This window comes from Zerene cesonia, chromosome 22 (assembly GCF_012273895.1).
Source record: "Zerene cesonia ecotype Mississippi chromosome 22, Zerene_cesonia_1.1, whole genome shotgun sequence".
NCBI classification, from domain to species: Eukaryota; Metazoa; Arthropoda; class Insecta; order Lepidoptera; family Pieridae; genus Zerene; species Zerene cesonia.
The window spans coordinates 227,415-248,004 of record NC_052123.1 but is presented as its reverse complement, the minus strand read 5'-3'; the positions used below and the strand labels follow the sequence as shown (position 1 = coordinate 248,004).

General features: G+C 35.1%; 1 protein-coding gene across 10 annotated transcripts in view; it reads left to right on the top strand.

Annotated features, from left to right (window-relative positions):
* LOC119836103 (rho guanine nucleotide exchange factor 11) overlaps positions 1 to 20,590 on the top strand; it is a 148,480-nt gene that overhangs the window by 69,360 nt on the left and 58,530 nt on the right. For 3 of the 10 annotated variants that reach the window (XM_038361355.1, XM_038361354.1, XM_038361351.1), the window contains exon 1: positions 18,909 to 19,065. The exons of 5 other annotated variants lie outside the window; for them this stretch is intronic. The gene's annotated coding sequence lies outside the window, so the exon portion shown is untranslated. Of the gene's footprint in view, positions 1 to 18,902; positions 19,066 to 20,590 lie in introns of those variants that run through there. 2 more of the 10 variants (XM_038361353.1, XM_038361352.1) reach the window with 2 other exon arrangements.

The window sequence follows — 20,590 nt, the reverse complement described above, 5'->3', positions numbered from 1 at the left end:
ACATCGGTGAAGTTGTTTAAGAGTATAGATTGTAAAGAAGGATGCGATGCACTGGGAAAGCTATCATTGGTACTACAATATTGTAATTAAGAGTAGAGATATTAGACTGTGATTCTTTTCGTGTAAAATCTATCAAATAATTAAATAGATTATTTCGCATAAATAACAATGTATTTGTAAGGGCTAGCTGTACATCCTGATTCAGCGTTTTACACGACAATCTAAATTTGTAGTATTTTCTTGTGTTTCATTTTACGCGAGTATTATACATTTAGAAATTAAAAACTTTTTGAGACTGAGATGTTCAGTCGTTGGGTTAATAATATAATGAATAAATCGCTTTTAAAATCCGTTAAAAAGTTTTTAATTTCTAAATCTTCATTTATGATTGACTTAGTCAGTCTGTCATAGCGGCTCATCTAAGGTGCTCGGGGGTGTATGCGCATATCATATCATCATATAATTATATAATCATATAATTATAATATCTTCATATAATTTTATCAATGTATCATTATATCAGTATCAACCAAGAGTGTATGTATTATCAGCTCATACTTTCTCTTTTTAGTCCTTCGAGCCGGATTGAATGGTAAATCTGATATCGGTATTTTTAGCATCGTTCACAGGCAGCTGGTTATAATTTTTGGTAAAATGTCATCAGCCCGTTATGTTTTGGGCGACTTGCTTGAATGCTATCGAAGTGGGTACATTATGACCTATTTTATGGCCGGCTGGTCAAAGCATTTTTATAGCTCCCACCGACCCAACATATTTACGATATTGCTCTAGTATCGCGGATTATAGATATTGCTTTATGGTTAGTACAATAAATATCTTGGATGTTTGATATTTGTATAGAAAGTGATTTAATACAAATATAAATAGCATGTTCGCTATATATAATTTCTTCTTTCATGGTGAGGTTGTGCAGATTTTTTTTCTAAATTACACACTCAGATTGAACTTAAATTTTCCTCTATTACCTACTACTTCACTTACCGTTATATGAGGAAGTATATATGTAGTACTAAAATACATAGTAACGAATCAATTTCAAATTATACATTCGAATCGTACCGCGAACATTCCAGAGCCGGGCGCATTTTTTAACGGTCATAAATACGCGAGTTTACGACGCTTATATCACGGGGTGTAATGGCTGCACAATAAAACGTTACGGCTCGTTCGGCTTTGTAATCACCTGTTTTTAGTTGTTACCCAAATGCTTGATGTGAAGTGGTGGAATGTTTCAAGTGTGGGAGTCGAGCACGCTTCGGCACGGATAGGGCCAGCTCGCACCGGGGAAAGGCATCAAACCGCCGTAGAAAATTGTCGTGAAATAGTAGCATGCTACTGTGTTTCGTTCGGTGCCTGGTAGGGGCGGAGGCCCGTTTTCTTTTCCTCACACTACCCAGTCCGTTTATTTCCGTTATCAATCCATTCCTTATCATTCATTTACCACTTAAAAGTGGGCAACGCATTTGCAGCGGCTTTGCCATGTACGGCGAATGTTCACGGGCGGTGGTGATCGCTTACCATCAGGCGAACCGCCAGCTCAGTTGCCCGCTATGACAAAAAAAAACAGTATTATAGATGATGTGAGATTTTGTGTTATTGCACACGTGAAAGCTTTTAAGGTTGGCCGTTTGCTAGTCTTTCAAGCAACACAGTAACAGGAACCAAATAACGTGTCGTTTTTTATCGTAAGTGTTCATTATTTTAGGAATGATTAAATATTATTCAATAAATTGGGTTTAGACTACTTTATTATTTTGTATATATGACTAGCATCCCGCCCCGGCTCGGCCCGTTTAGGCCTTGTAGTTGAACAAAACCCAATACATTCTAGCGTGTTCTTGTTGTTGCTTTGATTGACGTCAATAGTTTCACAGCTGGAAATAAGTGCTTGGTATCAGTGAAGTGTTGTTTTTACTTTTTGTTTGCCCGACTGACCAAAGGAGTATGTTTGAGCGTATATATGTATGTATGTGCATTTCATTAGCCCTCCCTGCGGCCCAAACCGATAAATGAATTTTGACATATTAGGTGTCGTTGTTATCAACAGAATTGTGGTAGATATATAGGCTATATAAATTAATAAAATGGCGCCTGAAATTATCAATCATGAAATAGTGTACCGTATTACTGATAAACAAATGAGGAAAATGATATTTGATCAGTTTTCGTACACGTAAGATTCTTTGTCTCCATCAGCATAGACTTTGTATTCTTTCAAAATTTCTCATAAACTTTGTAGTTCAATGCATACGGAACCGGGGCCAGCGGCTACTATAGTTTAATTATCACACGAAGCATGGCGCGCGCCATTGTAATCATATTATAATCCAGATGAAACGCGTCGGATAATCTCTTTGATCTCGAAACACGCTGCAGTGTCGCACACATGCGAGACCGTGGTGTGTGCTTGTGTGTGTTCACTATGTGTACACACAATTATATAGGGAAGTCACTTTTCAGTGCGGACAATGAGATTATTTATGATTAGATTAACATGATAATATAATAATAATGCTCTTACATAAACGAGGATGTAAATATTATTAGAAACCACTGCATGAAACTCTGTGCTACGGAGATTGCTGAAGGCATCGTTAGGTACTTGGTTGAATTGAATTGTTCTACTGTTGTGCTACTCTTATTCTCGGTAATTCGGTGTAGGGCTTTGCTGGTGAAGTAAATCCACTCTTCCAAGATGAATTGAAACTTGTACCTATGTACTACTCACTAAATTTCTCTCGTATCCCGTAGCTTTTTATTACTACACTCTACGTTAAACATGTCGTCGATAAATGATGCGGTGTAAAGTCGCTATCAGCGTCTACAACTTACAAACAACCAATCGCTTTTACATTATAATCTGTTTTGTAATTCCAATTGTCATGAAATGAGCAATTACAGAGTTTCTTCGCCGCCTCTTCTCTGTAGAAACGGCTTTCCGAACCGGCAGTAAATGGTTAAACTATATTAAGACAATTTAAAAGTGCTTCTAGATATAGATAAATAAATATTGAACCACGAGGCTGACATTGCGTACCTTCACGTCAAATATCCGCAGTGCCTACAGCTGCCTCTAGGTGCCCGTATGTCTAATCCTCTCTGATTGATATTTGCACAGAGGGTCCGTGTCGTGTAATTACGGTGATTAAGACGCAGTTTGCATTACAAATGAGGAGGCTGTGTACTTTCGTAGGTGCCGTGTAATCTTATATATCGGTTTAAGGATTGCGATATCCGAAATTTTGAAAACGTTACTGAGATAGCCAGGGTTTGTTACTAATTAATTGGATTACAACTTTTTTATAATTCAGTTATGTAACCCATATTATCATTTTATATACACCGATAAATTCGCATAATTTCATTAATAATTATCCAAATAGTGATATGACTCGAGACAAAGCTGTAACGTTGAGTGTTAGTGTGTGTGCGTGTCGCGCTATGGCGGCATGAGCTCGCCGGACGGCGCGTGCGGCGTGCGCAGGCGGCGCAGCATCAAGCGGCTCTTGCGCAGTCTCACTGCGGACCGGCTGCATACAGGTGATCTATCTTAAGACCTACTGTGTTGAAATTATGTAGGTAATTCTATAAATGTAGGTTGTGATTTAATGTTTATTTAATGAATGATATTCATAATAACATTGAACACCGCTAACATTAAAAGTTGCCTTAAAACAATACAAAATTGAATGTCCCACAAATTCTGGTTATAAACACTTGCGAGACGTAGAAAATGTTGCGCTAAACTAACGCAAGGGTAGACTTCGACCATAGTATTTTCATGTGTTTGATTTTACGCGAGTATTATACAGAAATTAAAAACTTTTTAACGGATTGCCAATCAATTTGCCAGGTGTTAAATTGTAAAATGTCGAATGAATTCCCATTGAGCGATTCAGAGATGGACCTGCATCGCAATTAGTAACAGAACCTCCCACGATGCCCACATTTCAACGTAGCGTTGTTTATAAACGCATCTAGCTTTATTCAAACGGATAGGAATTTATGTATAAAACAGTGCACCGACGATAAACAACATTCAGCTCGCTGATCGATGCTTCAATCCGCAGCTGAATGGCGATTTTGGCAATCCTATTGTTGTATGAATGGGTGGGATCATTCACTGTTCAGCGGTAGAATGTACGCGTGTACTGGCGCGACCTTCATGATCTAAACTACAATAAAGCTGCACGGTTTGTTAGTTTGAACGCAATATTCTCAAGAAGTACTGGGTTGAATTGGAAAAAATCGTTTCTGTGTTGGATGGTCTCGTTATCAATAAGGCTATATGACTTATCATCAACCCTTATATGTTCCCACAGCTGGGACACAGGCCTCCTATGAGGGTTCAGGCCATAATCCACCACGCTGGCCAAGTGCGGGTTGGCAGATGTCACATGTCGTCGAACTTTTGATTCTCGGACATGCCGGTTTCCTCACGATGTTTTCCTTCACCGTTTTAAGACTCTCGCTACGTGCGAAAGTAGCGGATCAGCCATGAAATATGTTGCAAAAGTTTTACCTACTGAGCAGACGAAGTTGTGTGCATCTGCTAGTAAATTATACTGTTAGCTTGTCGAGTTATGAGGTGCGGTTGGTTGGTGTGTGATGTATTCGCAAGTGGTATGTATAGTTATAGCTCTGTTATGTATTTCCGATATTTGATTGTTTGATGTTGTAGATATTTAAGAGAAACCAATGCGTTGCATACTTATATATTACATAATTTATGTTCAGGGAAGGTAAGATAAAAAAAATATATATATATTGGTTTATCTAGCTCTAGCTAAACTTCCATATGAAAAATGAGAAATGGTCGTTTTGCGAAATTACAAATCAAATCTAATAAAAATTCTTTTTATGCACTTTTAAGAGAAAAGTAAAAGACACAAATAAGAAAAATATCACCAGTATAAAGAGCATAATTTAGGCGATGTTATCGCTTAAGCATCGAATAACTACTACTGGTAATAATATTTAAGTTTTTACATTTTGTAGAAATGAATCGAACGTAAATAAATCATTTTTAATATCATGTCATACAAATTGCAACAGTTATTTCGTAGAAAAAATTTATTGTATTGAGAAAATCACACGCACAAGATTATCACTACGTACTATAAAGCAAAGTCGCTTCCCGCGTCTGTCCCGTTTTATATGCATTTGTATGTATGCTTAGTACTTTTTAACTACTGTTTACTAAGCTTATTTTAATAGAAAGTGTGATTCAAGAGGAAAGTTTATAACTATAATAACATCTATTAAACTCCGCCGAATTGAACGCGAGCGAAGCCGCGGGTTACAACAAATCAAAAGGCGCGTTTAAAGAAGATAAAAGCATTGAGAAACTAATTCTATGTCCAATTTCCATAAACAATGTAAGTGTTAACGCACACCTTCCGGGAAACGGATTTCAGTGTGTTTTGTAAGCTGCCACCGATTCATTTTGCGTTGAGATCATTTGATTACATTACACCAATTGGAAATTGTAATTAATCATATTGTCAATTATATTCGAGATATTCGATTTCTGCTCGCTGTCTTATAAAAATCACCGATCATGTGAAATAAAGTGTATATAGTATATTCGGTAGGCACTCAATTGCAATGTAGTATATAAAGCGTTTCTAAAAGAATACTGGTCATATAAATAAAAAAAAAATCGGCTTTGATATCTTAGTATGTTTACACTATTATGTTTTTAATATCCCGTTCATTGTTCTTTGTATGTGTCTATTACATCCAAAATAACATTTCTCTTGAACGTAATGAGCAACAGTTTGAGCACGCGCTTTTTCCTTGTTATTCTGACTCTTAAAAAAATTAATATTATATGTATTTTCAAATAGATGGAAATATCCCGCCAACAATAAAGCGATTTACGAATCGCGTCCTTGGTACACACTAAACTGAAGAAGTTTTGTTTGGCGGATGCAACGCCAACCCGACAGATGCAAACTATTCGCCTACATTTGTACGGCGGTTGGTTGCGGTGTGGACACATTGCTACGCTGATTATAATTGGCTGGCGAATTGAAAGAGTGGGTGCGATAAGTACAAAAGGGGTTGTACAATCAAATCATGTTATTTATCACTATTATTATGGTTGATTGTACTTTTTAAATTTCCCTAGTTCTAGAGTATAGGTATTGTGTTTTGTTTGTTATTTTATCCGGTTCATCATGCTTTTTTTTTGTAATGTTTATCTTGATCTGTATATACATGAGTCATGTGTTACATCACAATGGGCGAACAGCCTCATTCTAATATCGCATAGTACAAATGTGTATTCGGGAAATCTGAAAATATCCAGATATTCTCGACGCTTCTGGGGTTTCGCCAATTTACTTGTTAGCCGATTATTTATGTTCTATTTTACGTACTACATCAGATCTAGTGTTTACGTGGCTCGGTGCATGTATTATTTAATCTAGTGTATTTATTGTTACTTGTGAGTTTGATCGTAAATTATATGGTGCTGAGTACCGGGTGATGCTTGATGACATGTAATTTGCAATGTATAGGTTGTGGTCAAAGACTGATTTTTCTAATTGAACGAAAAATTATTTCACATCGCGTCGTGGTACCTAATGGTAAAAGTTTCTTGTCAATACGCTCCACGCGTCGTGACTCGAAGCAATCATAGAAAGACCACATACCGAGATTCATGTAGTGGCTGACATGCTATTCCGCCACGACGCGTGTTCACAATGAAGGAATGCCACAACACGTTCTGACCATTTATTGGTTACCAGAACACGACGGACAGGCCTGTTTCAAAACAGAAACAGATTTGTAGATATTATATACGGAATATAGTATAATTCATAAGTGGATCGTTGCTGGGATTATTCTTAGGTAATTACTCTAAAGGATACCCAGGATCCTGGAAAACAAACTTATTATCTTATACAGCATTAACATAATTTTACTTAGAAACAAACCTATTTTTGAAACTGTATTTTTGTGAAAGGACTGCTGCCCAAAACGAGTATTAATCGTACAACATAAAGCTTCTTAAGTTTTCTCTTAAGGAAAGTATAAATTCACGCATAACTACGTTAACTTAAATCACACAGCTATAACATTTCTCAGTAGAAAATGAATCAATGAAAAATCACACACACGTGAAAACGTGTTCTTATTGAAAACTTAGAACTGATTCAAAAGTGTCTATGTTTATAAGATGTGTGAACGGACCGCTTGCAGCTGGTCGGCTGTCGGTACCAGGAAACTGGGGTGGTGCGATCGTACTGACACACTTTGGTGGAAGGTATACAGGCTTGTGGACTTCCTACTGATATTACTAATGTGGAAGTTTGTAAGGATGAGTATATGTTAGTCGTTCACACAAAAACATCTGATGGCATTTGTGTGAAATTTTGATGCAAATATAGATTGCAGGCAGGATAAACGCTATTACGCTAGTTGTTAACCCGATTGAAGTGAGGCCACGGTTTCCAGTTAACTTATCATACGTTTTGGAGGTTATGTAAAAAAGTCTTAGTCGGTTCAGTAGTTTCTTACGAATATAACAAACAAAACTTGAAAAATTCCAGTTTCATCGCAGAACCAGTAAAAGTATTCAAATTCCTACTTTAATTTTTAAAAAGATTAAGACCCGAGAAAGGACATAGTAGTAGTTTTATCCCGGTAATCCCACAGGTACGGCAACTGAGCAGGGAAAACCCCCGGTCCTCTCAATCTTTTCCATTGACTGCGGAGGTAAAGCCACATAAAGCCACGGAAGGACAGATAGTGCTCTATATGATCTAATCACTAAGCCCGCGGGCACAAAGTAGTAGCTCACAAGTCATATACTATGCAAATAGAGAATCGTTTCTCGATTCTGTCGAGCGAACAGGGCTTAATTAAACCTTTTGTCACCCGTGTGCAGCAGGAGTGGGTTATACGATGCCGGTACTATCTGTTCTGAGAATATTTTCCATGTCTTTAAGGATGTATCATTGAGCCTCGTTGGGCGAATTGAAATATGTACGTGATTTGGTGAATTCCATCTAATAATAAGATTTTAATTAGCAGGTACATATGTAAACTTAAAATGCCTTAATAAAATTGGAGAGGGCTTTTAATATATCGAATATTTCATTTTATTTAAAGTATTTGAGTTATCTCTATACTGTGCAATAAAAATAGATAATCAATCGGCAATCTTTCCAACTGCATCTATCTCCAATCTTATCTATCGACCGATCACGGCCAGCTCCTTTCGTTTATCATATAACATCTGATGACTTCACTTCTGATTTTCAATCGTATTTCGGCACCCTGATTCCAAGCCTTTTTCCATCTTAACTAAATAATCTTTACACTTGTATTCTTGTGATTGTAATTAATTACTGCTTGTGATGTTGGATTACCTTTCTTGGTTTCGTCACATCAGATAATTTTATATATCTACTTCCTTACCTCATGAGTCTTATACATAAAACCGTCCTTTTTTGCTTTCTCTTGCACTCCACTGTATTACATCTCTTTGTTACAAATTATATGTTGCTTGGCTTAAAACGCTCATAAACGATAAAGCCGCCCATTTCACATCCTTGGACAGAGCTTATTTCTGTGCTTTGAAACAATAGCTTTGTTTCAGAATTAAGAGTTACTCTTACTATTCCCTTTATATGTCTAACCCTTGACATTCTAGCCTTTTGTACACGAAGAATCGAGTTCCCGAGGTATTTCAATCAATCCCGATCTATTTCTATGAATGCAGAGCTTTTGTGTTGTATCTGCCGACATCTGACGGGAGTCGAATTGGTTCAGTTGTGCTTTGTGGCTCTTACTGAGAGCCTGTAATCCGGATCTTGTTTTAGGGTGTCTTTGCGATGGCAGATATTGGTGATGCTAGGTTATAAAATTTGCGTGTAGCTAACGGTTTTTATGTTGTGTAGATTGAAGAACTATATTTTAAAGATACTTAGAGAATTAAGTAAGAAGCAATCCTTCTTGAAATGTAAACAAGATTATACGCTTGTTTTAATTAAAACATATATGTTATACACAACAATTTTTAGACGGTCCAATTTTGATCATATGATTTGTAGCATCCGATCTTTAAAAACTGAGAGTAAATTACTGTTTCCGTTATCACTATTTATTGTAAAACGGTATCATTTTCATAACAAAATCTTAACATATATATCTCAGCATCGTTATTTACGTTAAATTCTGTTAATAAAAAAGGTTCGTTACGAATTAGGTAGACGTGGGGTTCCGTTGTTCTTGTTATCAAATAATATGCAACCTCAAATTTTAATGTTTTGAACGTTGTCAGTACTGTGCCAGTACATCTTTCGAATGATTATTATGATCGTGACGGTTGGTATGCTCTCGAGGAACAAGTATCGACGGAGAGCGATATCAGGTGGGTTTGTGTGAGATAGGACTGTTTTACTTAAAAATATATATTTGCAGTTGGTTTGCTTTAATTGGTCGAATGATGTGTGTTCATTTAGGCAGGCATTTAGTTGAGAGTGCTTTGAAAACGTAAAAGAAAAAATTGCTATGAATTGGTTATGTTTAAAGGTGGAGAATTGAAATTCACATTTCTATATTCAGGTGTTGAATTTTTAACGGTACAACTCATTGTTGTATTTACTATAGAAAGTTGCAGTTGAGTAAGGAGTGTAGGTTGTTGTCTTGTTGTGTTTTTCATTTTTTGAACTTTTCTTTCAGGCGGTGGAAGAGATGTTTTTCCTATAGATATATTGGACAGCGATCGTTGTGATAGCTTATTATTAAAATCAGTGACGGTTAAATATTGAACGTAAAAAATATGTATACAATAATCTCATAGCATCAAAATGCTCGAATCACTCGCTTTGTACGGTACTAAAGTTTTTATAATATCTATAGTTTTATATGATAAAAAACATGTAACTTATCTGTTTATTTTTGTTTCAGGTAAATTGCACATAACAATTGTAAAAATTACAATATATTCTCATGTAAGTACTGGATTTAATACAATCGTGTGTTTTAATTGTTTTAAGCGCCATCTATTGTTGCTCTGTCGTACTACTTAGCGCTGTTGTTTCAGTGCGGCTACTCGTCACTAGGTGTCGCACTCTATCTTAGGAAACAATAGAGTATGATTAAATATATCGGAATTATTTCATAATAAATTAAAAAGTGTGCTTTTGGTGTTGTTTTCTCAAAATTATTTACCTAATGATATTTTTCTTAACTTAAAACCATTAAGTATCCTTTATTTGTATACGATCTTAAATTTTATGAGGTTAAGGCGTTTATGATTTCCTTATCATAAAGATACTTTATGTTATAAGAAACTTTCAATAAGATAAAAAGAAATACGAATTCCCGAATAAACTGAATTATTTAACCCTACACTAAGACAGGCTGTAGCGACACACTAATTATGTCGTCATAATTGTAGTTTTAAGCGCTAATAAGACGTGGACGTAATTAGCTGACGGTATGACTCCTATATGTCAAATGAAGTGTGTAATAAGTATGTATACTAGATATTCAAACGTCCTTGCTTGCACCTGCGCGTGAAATAATGAAGTTATTTTGCGTTTTGTACTCGAGATAACACGGAAAAATAAATAAAATGATTCCTTAATTTTTCCAATTTAATAGGCCGGCAACATACTCGCGATGTCGTTTGCGTGTGGGTGGGTGGTGTATGGGCGACGCTGGTCACTCATCTTCAGGTGACGCGTCTGCTCAGTCGCCTCCTATGAATAAAAAGAAAATTATAGAAATATTTGCTTTCTGTGACTTTCATCAATACGTTTAGGGTGGATGGTCAGTTGTTTTCTTCATAAATATTACGGCGAAGTATTATGAAACACCTGATCCACCTACAATAAATATGATGCATCGTTTTGTAAAACATAGGATTTTTTTAATTATACCAATTATAATTTAAAAAATATGTGAAAAAAAAATGCCGTGAAATAAAACAATTAAAAAAGATCTATACATTCTTAAAGATTCATAAGCGAAAGATCCATCTTGTCGTTAAAAATATTCTTATCATCAGATGTTTATAAAAATATATGAAAAAAAAGAATCTCAGGTTGCATATCACACATGGTCGGAAGGCAGCTGTTGTCAATCCGTGCATCTGCTGCCTAAATATAGTCTGTGCACCTGTCTGCGCGCGCGCACGTGGCGCTGAGACGAGATGCGGCGGGATTGGGTTTTGATGAGTTTACTTCATTGATCAATAACTCTTATACTGTTTTAATCTTGTATTTTAACCCTTCTAATATTAAGAGATATTTAAAAAAAAACTTCATTAACGTGTAAACATATGAATATTTGAGATCATTTGTATGGAGATGAGTTTAAAATAAAATTATCTTAGTTGTAGATTAATTTAGTAAGAAGTAGTAAAGATGTGGTAGAACAGTAAGGAGTTATGGTGTATTTCCTAAAACATAACTTTCTAAGTGTGAGAAAAAGATTTGGATGATGCTTACCTTGTTTTATCGATTGCTAGCTGCGCCCCGCCGTTTCACCCGCGTATGTCCGTATCCCGTAGGAATATCGGGGTCCAGCTGTCTACGTACCAAATTTCATTGCAATCGATTCAGTAGTTTTTGCGTGAAACAGCACCAAACACACATACACATTCTTACAAACTTTCGAATTTATAATATTAGTATGATAGGATAGTAGGATTGCATTAACGAAAGAATACGTAGCAATGTGGTTTTTTAATTACAGACTTAAGATGACTGGCTATTTAACAATCTTCAGTCTGTGAGGTACATGAAACTGATCCTGATAGTGTGTATCTCAACCTACATTTCATTAAAATTTACATTATCACGTAAAATTCTAAGAAACTCGTACAAATTATTACTCCTATAAGATTTGCGTAAATATTTACAGCCATTATTATGTATACTTAAACTTCCAGTGAAATCTCAATAGATTCACAAATCAAATATGGCGATAATTCGAGGAATGAGAAAATTTAATCATTGGCGGGCTGCCAGCTAATATTGCATTGTTACTATTAAATTCAATGTTTCCATGTAATTTCCTTCAGTAGAGGATGTAGTGGTGTATTTCTTATTTCTCCTAATTATGGCGCCTTAAAATTTATTTTTGTATGTTATAGTGTGATACCGTTTTCCTATTTAACATTTTGAAAAAACTTTAAGAGTTTTATGTATTTCTTTCATTTTGTAATGCTAACGAAAATATTAATATTGGCTTTCTACTAATATAATAAATGCGAAAGTTTGTAAGGATGTGTGTATGTGTGTGTGTTTGTTTAACTGATTGCAATTAAATTTTCATTACGGTACGTAGATTGCTGGACAACTAGAATAATACATAGGCAACTTTTTATCCCGATATTCCCACGGGATACGGACTTACCCGGGGTGAAAGCGCGGAGCGCAGCTAGTAATGTTATAATTGTTTAAATTGATCAGACCTAATCGATAAAGGTGCTTTCTGTGCAATGAAATTTGAATAAAAAGGGTAGGTTCAACTCTATACGTTTCATACTATTCTGCATTCAACTTAATAATATGTCAAATTATATCTAGTATTTCGCGTATTGTGTTTTCGCCTATTAAACTTAAAGATTGCTTACGATCTAGTTGCCTTCAACACAAGAGGTTGCTTAGGACTTAAAGCAATTAAATCTAGATTAAACTATGTCCAAGAATCTATGTTACACGTTTAATGTTGCCACGTACAAAACGCGCGGAGAAAAACAACTTGTTTAAATAGTATATACAAGTCGTAAGTCTGGATTCATTCAATTTGGCGAGTAGGTATTTTTCGAGTTGTTATCTATTGAGCCACTAGTCTGCTGTATGTCGAAATCTCACCTGTAGCGAACACGAACCCGGTATTTATAACAATATAAAAAATTCTTAAGTAAACATTTTAACTTTGTCTATGTACTGAATAAACTCATTAACTACTCGATTAATTTTGAAACTTCTTTCACAAATAAAAGCTACTTCGTTCCAGACAAACGTCCCGGGTTCCTGATTGACTCGAACAAGCGTTTATTTTATCACTTTCAAATCAACCGTTTCATAAAATTTATCATCCCACATTCGGGTTTTTATGTTATTGTTACTGCAACGTCACGGCATGGAGCTGGTGGGTTGCCTGATGGTATACCACCGGTCATACACGTTTGCATAGTACGTACGCCTCTACGATTAGATGGCGACGAGGGATATCGGTTCGAAATAAATAAGCGAGAGTCGTTTACATAATTACAAAAGCATTTGTTACAAGTTGTTTAATATGCTGTTTGTTTTGCTCGCGTGCGGCATGTCGACTTGACCCTATGGTATTTGCTTTAGCACGCTGCTTGACCTGTCGTTTTACGTGTGAACGTGATGTGCAAAGGTTGCAATTATTTGTGATGGCTGTTCGTTTTCAATAAGCCTACGTTTGTAGAGATAATTGAAGGTTTTAATAACGAAAGGTTTTATTGTTATATAGTATGTAAACTGGATATCAAATGCAAAGTGTTTTTTGGTACGTTGTTTTCAGTTACATAATTTCATCACTTATATATTATAATTTATAAGAAATTGTTTATTTTAAGACTGGTCCACAACCAAACCACATAGGTAAACAACCACGTAGGTATTATCTCAACTGAAAATCAAATAATTAAATTATAAAATGATGTATATTCGTCTCTCGCGTGTCGCTATCGCGTCTTGTATATGCGCTGACGATAATGTCGAGCCGCGTCGAGATGACATCAGCGTTGAATCGATTCGCTTTTCCTCGAACAATAAGCGTATGATCGCACACGGTGTTTACACAGTCGCAGCTACGTACACTGTACATATGTATGCGCTGGCCGAGCTAGACAATGCGTGCCGTCACCGCTCTGCTCGCCAACGATAATATTGGGACTTTTCTAAACACTAATAAAAAATAAAACATGTGTTATTTGTGTTCGCTCAGTGCGAATTAGTCGAAATTCGGCAAATATAAAGAGAATGCCTATAAGCGTATGTTCAATGCGTGGTAGTGTGTGTAGGGGTGTTTGTTCAATTAGTTTTCTATGTTTTATTTTTAAGAAATATGAATTTTCTACACTCCTTCTTTACAGAAACGTATGTAAATTTTAAAACGTCTCCGTCTGCGCATATTTCACAAAAATATTACAAAGTATTTAATACGCATATTAGAATAAAAGTTTCAAAATGGTTGTGTATTAGCGTGATAGTTTTATACGTAAAAGGTTATTCCTATGGTGTTTAAACTTACCTATGAGCGCCGTAAGACTATAAGAGGTTAGGCAAAGGAATAATAAGAATGTGTTTATTTACATAGAGCCTACATTGATATGAATGTTACTCGTAAATTTTATTTTTTTTTTAAATAATAGTAAAAGCTCCTTCAGTCGGGGTAAGCCATATTCCCTAAAATACAAACGGCTGATTTCTCTACAGACTCGTATATTATAGATAAATCTAGACTAGTATATTATTAAATAATATAAGCAGTTCATGCATTATCGATAGGTTGTATAAATTTCTACTCTACAATGGCAGTAATTAGCAGTCGAGTAATTTAGCATTCACTTAGTAAGTAGTAAGTAATCCATATACTTAAAATTCACGACACTAGCGGCGTGGCAATTGCAAAAAGGAAAAAAACAAATAAAGCGTAATGAACGTTACGTAAAACCAAAATTAGTGGCGACGGCGATCGTATCAAAACAGAGACAAAAGGAACTAAATCAGATAATATGATTGTAATATAAAAACTTTTTAAAAGCGCCCGCTTGACGTCAGCGATCTCTAATAAGGTATGATTGGTTGCACGTCGCTCTGTTTATGTAAACTCGTCTGTTGTTACGTATGAAAATACATAGTTGCGCCAAAAACGTATATATGGGAAACGCCTAGGTGATTTCTTGTGTCACGTAGCTTTTTAAGCTGGGTGTTCACTGGGTTAGAGGATTGTATAATATTTATGTAGTAATAATAGACATGGAAAAAGATAATGTGATTCATATAATAAAATGTACCTGCTGAGTCGTAATCTTAAGCAATTGATAAGACGTATGTATACTTTTAAAACACCAGTCTGTTTTTTTTAAGTTATTTATTATGACGGATCAAAGTTTAATGTAGTTTTAGTTCTGTAAATTAATTAATTATAGGTGGCCGTAAATTAAATAATGGGTTTTAAAATCACACTATCGATGTTTTTACTCAAATGCATATACTATGAAACAATGTTATTAAAAAATAGTGTTACAAAACTGAAAACTCATAGTACAAGACCGGTGGAAGCCCTTCAGTTATCAGTACTATTACCGCGAATCGGGAGTGGTAGCCAAGGTTTCGAGGTTTCTGTATGTTGATAATATAGACAGTCAGTCACCTTTGCGTTACATATATTATTTATTAAACTCGAAGCTTTAGATTAAATATCCAGATGTGCCGCAACCTAACACGTAGAATTAACGCAATGCTATAATTGCTCGAAGGTCCCCGCTCGATTCCTTATTGCTTTGTTTTGACTTTACGACTAGTTTCATATCTACTCGCTTTGATTTACTGCTGTTATGCCTCGATTGAAGTTTACCTCAGATTACTTGAGGTTAACTAAATGCTGATTTTATGGTTTTTGTGCTAGTTTTATTATGTGTGTGAAGATGCTGAGATTGATTGAAGATCATGTATCATGTTATTATTTTTATTTCTTATTTTTACGTTACGTATTGTGGTAAGCGACAATTACCACACACACGTTTCTAGAATGGAAAGGATACAGAAAGCATTGAAAGTATGATGGAGGGACAAATAATTGCAAAATAACATTTCATCGGTTGTAACAGAAATGATAATGAATTTATTTATTCCATGCTTTAGGTAAATATATAATCTACAATCACACAAACTGAAACTGTTCAAAAATACACCAAAACCCATAAAACTCTCAAATGTAACATGCGAGGCAACTGATATTATCTTTAAGCTCCTGTTTGACATGGAAACTTTTCCCCTACCCAAAAATAACTAAGAAACCTCATCGTACGTAATTGATTTAATTCGTCTCTGCGATGTATAACCTCGATTCAGCGATGGTTCGAGGAATACCGTCGCGCCTTGTGCGGTGCGCGGTGCACGGTGCAGGAGGAAAAATCAACTGGTTTCCGTTAATCAAAGAGTGGAGTGACGTAGAATGCTGAGAAATTAGCTAAGTAAGAAACTTGGACATGATTGGTATTTGCTATTTATTATAGTATCGAGGTCGCTATACGCATTTTGTATTAATTATTAAGGATAAAAACAGATTAATAGTAAACAGAAAGAAAAATACGAGTACCCAGATAAGATACTATTTACTAATGTATTCAAACGCTTAGGCACCTACAATCTGCATGAGGGAGTCGTTGTCACCTTTAATCTTTTATCGATAATTATGTTCGTGTGTTTTTATTGCATAACCTTGTAATATATTTTTTTTTATGTCATAGCGGGCAACTGAGCTGGTGGTTCGCCTGATGGTAAACGATCACCACCGCCCACGAACATTCGAAGAGGCTTAGACCTCTGAGAGTGCGCTGCCCGCTTTTAAGGGATAAGGGATGAGGAAAGGATTGATGAATGGAAAGAAGGAATGGACTGGGAAGGGCTAGGAGAAGGAAATAGGCCTCCGGCTCCCCCACTCACCGTACGAAACACAATAGCAAGCTATTATTTCACGCCGGTTTTCTGTGGGGGTGTGGTACTTTCCCGGTGCCCAATTCGTGCCGAAGCGTGCTCGACTCCCACAATAATACTCAGAGTAGTAAGTTGGCTCGAGGAAATTATGAACTGTTACCTTTTTCAAATTTTGTTAAATGTTTCTATATGATAATCCTGAAAGTTTATAGTTACGAGCAAAGCATGTCCCAAACACTAGGTTTGAAACATCAAAAAGCTCGGAAGCTCTGTTACGTCAGCACGTGCTGGTGACAAGCTGTTAAAATTTATCCATTAAAGGAAATTTTATACTCTACGTTAAGATGGTCCATTTTCAACTGGGTCTATATGTAAACTTCCTGATTTGTTTAAATTTATGAATGAAAAAGTATATTGTGGTGCGTGTATAGTTTATTATTTATTGGCTTACAAATTATTATTTTTTTAGATTAAATTTATGATTTTTCCTGCCTTTAAATTGTATAATCTTACAGCTGGGGATCCGTCCGTGTGTTTGTCCAGCGGCGGCTTTCGGATGAGTTTCGCGAGTTTGGTTCGTTTCTAGGAAGTTAAGAGTACGCGAAACGATCGGGTTTATTATTGTAGGCGTGATTTATTGTTAGTTTTTCTTTTTGTCCTCTTAGACTTCATTGATCATTAAAATCAGGATCATTAAAAAAAGCTGTAGGGTTTTATATATTTTTTTATAATAACGATATGCACCGTGAGGATCGAATAGTGGAATTCAAAGAGAGGTTTTTTTAGGAGTGGAAGCAATAAAGAGGATTCAACTGATAGGATTGCTTGTCGGGTAGTATCCGGTTCTATAGAAAGAAGCCATACTGAGAGTGGGCTTCATGTGACTTAGTTAATTGTATTGGCTTTTTTGCATTTATTTTCTCTCGCTTCTTTATTTAAATTAGTATTTTTAATTCTGAATATAATTATTGATTGCGAACAGTGTCATTTCATATTATAGTTTAACTACTACTACAGCATGATTGTTACCTATTAAAATTTATAAATAGCAAAGTTTATCATACTTTTTATTTATTTATTTTTAAATAAAAACCCAAACCCTTCAACCCTGTTTCTTTAATCATCAATTATTTATAGAAGCTTACCTGTTTTTAGTAAGTAGCTCCTGTACTATAACAACCACTTAGGTGTTGGCGGCTGCGAGCACTCATTCACGAAATGTCGATATTTATTTACTCTTCGCTTTGAAAAGGAAACAGATCTTTAAATAAGCTTTCCGTTAGCAAGTTCAAGATTGAGATATGTATACGATACATCGGGAATTTTACGAAAAATAGGCGCCGCCTCTCTTGCTATAAATTTATAAGTATTTTCAACTTTTAAAGGATAAACTGTTCATAATATTGAAAGCACGCCAAATGAGAGTAGGTCCGAAGGAATTTTATAGAGTTGTTTAATAATAATTTTGTTTATCTGTTTTATCTTAGTCTGTTTCTTCAAATATGTATATTATAATCTTGTTCAGATCCAAATCCAATCCTTGTTTATATTACGGAAATTATACTACTGTAGACCAAATGATACGCTTGTATCGTAATATATTGTAAAATAAATAATAATATAATATATGAAACAGTTTATTTTTCCACAACTCAAAACTTGAATGTTAAACTAGAAAACAATACAACATAACATTTTTACAAGAAAATGAAATGAACCTCTGCCTGCTGGCTCGATCGCTGCTCTTATATCGAAACTCAATTATAATGCGTTTATTTCGCACTTAACGTTAATGCAATTCATCGTTAGTTTGCAAATTGTGAAAACCATATGTTATTACATTGTATATGATAAAGTTTATTTAAAATAAATGATCGGCCGATGAATAATGAAATTAACGTATTGTTCTCCGACTTTTGCTGAGGAATTTGGCTGACAGCAACAGGCGCACATTGCCATATGTTGACCCTGACAATACACCCCAACGACGCGAAACGTCACATGAGCGACCCCTCGTGACGATCGAAAACCGATCTTGTGTGTGTAACGATACAACCCATTATCACACGCATCATGGATAGTTTGAAAACGTTTTATAACATCATAAATCATATATTCCTCTCGCTCTGTTGTTTGCAATGTTTTAACGGCGTCCCGCTCTAACGATCATTCAATTTTAAGTGCACAGGTGCTTCTCTCGCTCGCTCTTGTTTTATGTTTATACGATCAGTCTTGTGTCGTTGTTCACGCGGGGTGGTTGTGTGACGCGTCGAAAAGTTTGAGAAAAAGTGCAGTGGAGATTTGTGAAAAGCGAAGTGTACGTTCGCAGTGATTGTTCGTTTGCTTTATTTTGGATGTACTTTATTTTATTGGACGCGTAAGTTTTGTGAATATGAAAGTTTATGAAAAATTTTTTTTGTTCGTATTGTTATTCGGTATCCATTGCCTGCAGTTTACGATCTATGGTCATAAAATAAACGAACTATTTATGTGTGTATTGGAATTATTAATTGCTAATAATAATTGGAATAAATACTTGATAGGTTACAATAAAACAATTTAACAACTCACATGATGTGTGCTTAAAACGAACATTAATTGTGTTACTTGATGAACAACTTTATTGAGCGTGCAAAAAGTAACATAAAAACAAATTTATATGTGTACATTTTAATTATTTTAGAGTCAGTCGTTATTATCTACGGAAATGTAATAATTTACTGGAACATTTTAATGTATAATATTTTTTCCCGTTATGGCCAAAACTACGATTTTATTACTTTTCTCGTTTTCATTTAATAATTAATATTTTAGAAGGAAAATGAAAAAAAAAAATAACGAATTGTTTTATAACAAAAGTTTGACCATTTTGGTAAACAATAGATATGTAAAACAGGTGTAAAATGCATCTGCTCGAAGTCGCTAAAGAAAATTAATATCTATAGACAAATTTGTAGCTTACCTTCTGTACATAATATAAAGATTGCGATATTATCATCATTAACGATAAAGATGTGAATGATCCTCAAGTTTTAAATAATCAAGCCTTGTATAACAATATTCTAGTTATTCTACCCAATTAGCTGAGATTAGGAAAATCAGTAGAGAACAGAAGACTTCGCGCTATATTGGGAAATAACGACAATATCGGTTTTAACGTTCTGCGTGATCTTTCTGCTTTATTATGCAGATGTAAACGAAATTAAAAAAAGAAGTATACATACATAGATACGTTTAATGATATACATAATAAATTTTGATTTCCCGCATTAAAATGGCAAAATGACAGACAAGGACATTAGGAAAAAAGTGTATCAAGTGCAAAAAAATACAACCGTCTACGCGTACACCTAAAACATATTGAATTTCAAGGTTGGCAATAAAAAGCGTTCTTTGTAACAGCAAAATAAAAGGATGAAGTTGTAAAACTCGCTGCTTAATGTTCAACTTTTAAATTGATGTTATGTTTTTAAATTTTTCAAACTTGGAGATTGTGTGTCTGCCTTTAGGTGATTAGTAAGATATAGTCTAGATATATATATACATAAATAATCAGACTTCTTGCAGAAACATCATGACTCAGTTTTAATATTTACTACCTGTTCGCAAAGTTTCTACGAGAAGAGACTGCAAGAATCCCTATAGTTAGTAGTTTTAAAAGCTTTTAAGTTGATTTGGTAAACAATTTTAGTAGTTTTAGTTAGTTTTCAGTTAGCGATGTGTGGGATATTATATCGAATATTTTTTGTAGAAGAATAGAAATGTGTCCCGTTTTCTAAATATATCAGTATTGTATGACAATATGTTACATACATTGTTAGACAATATATTATTGTGGAAGTCGAGCACGCTTCGGCACGAATTGGGCCAGCTCGCACCGGGGAAGTACCACACCCCCACAG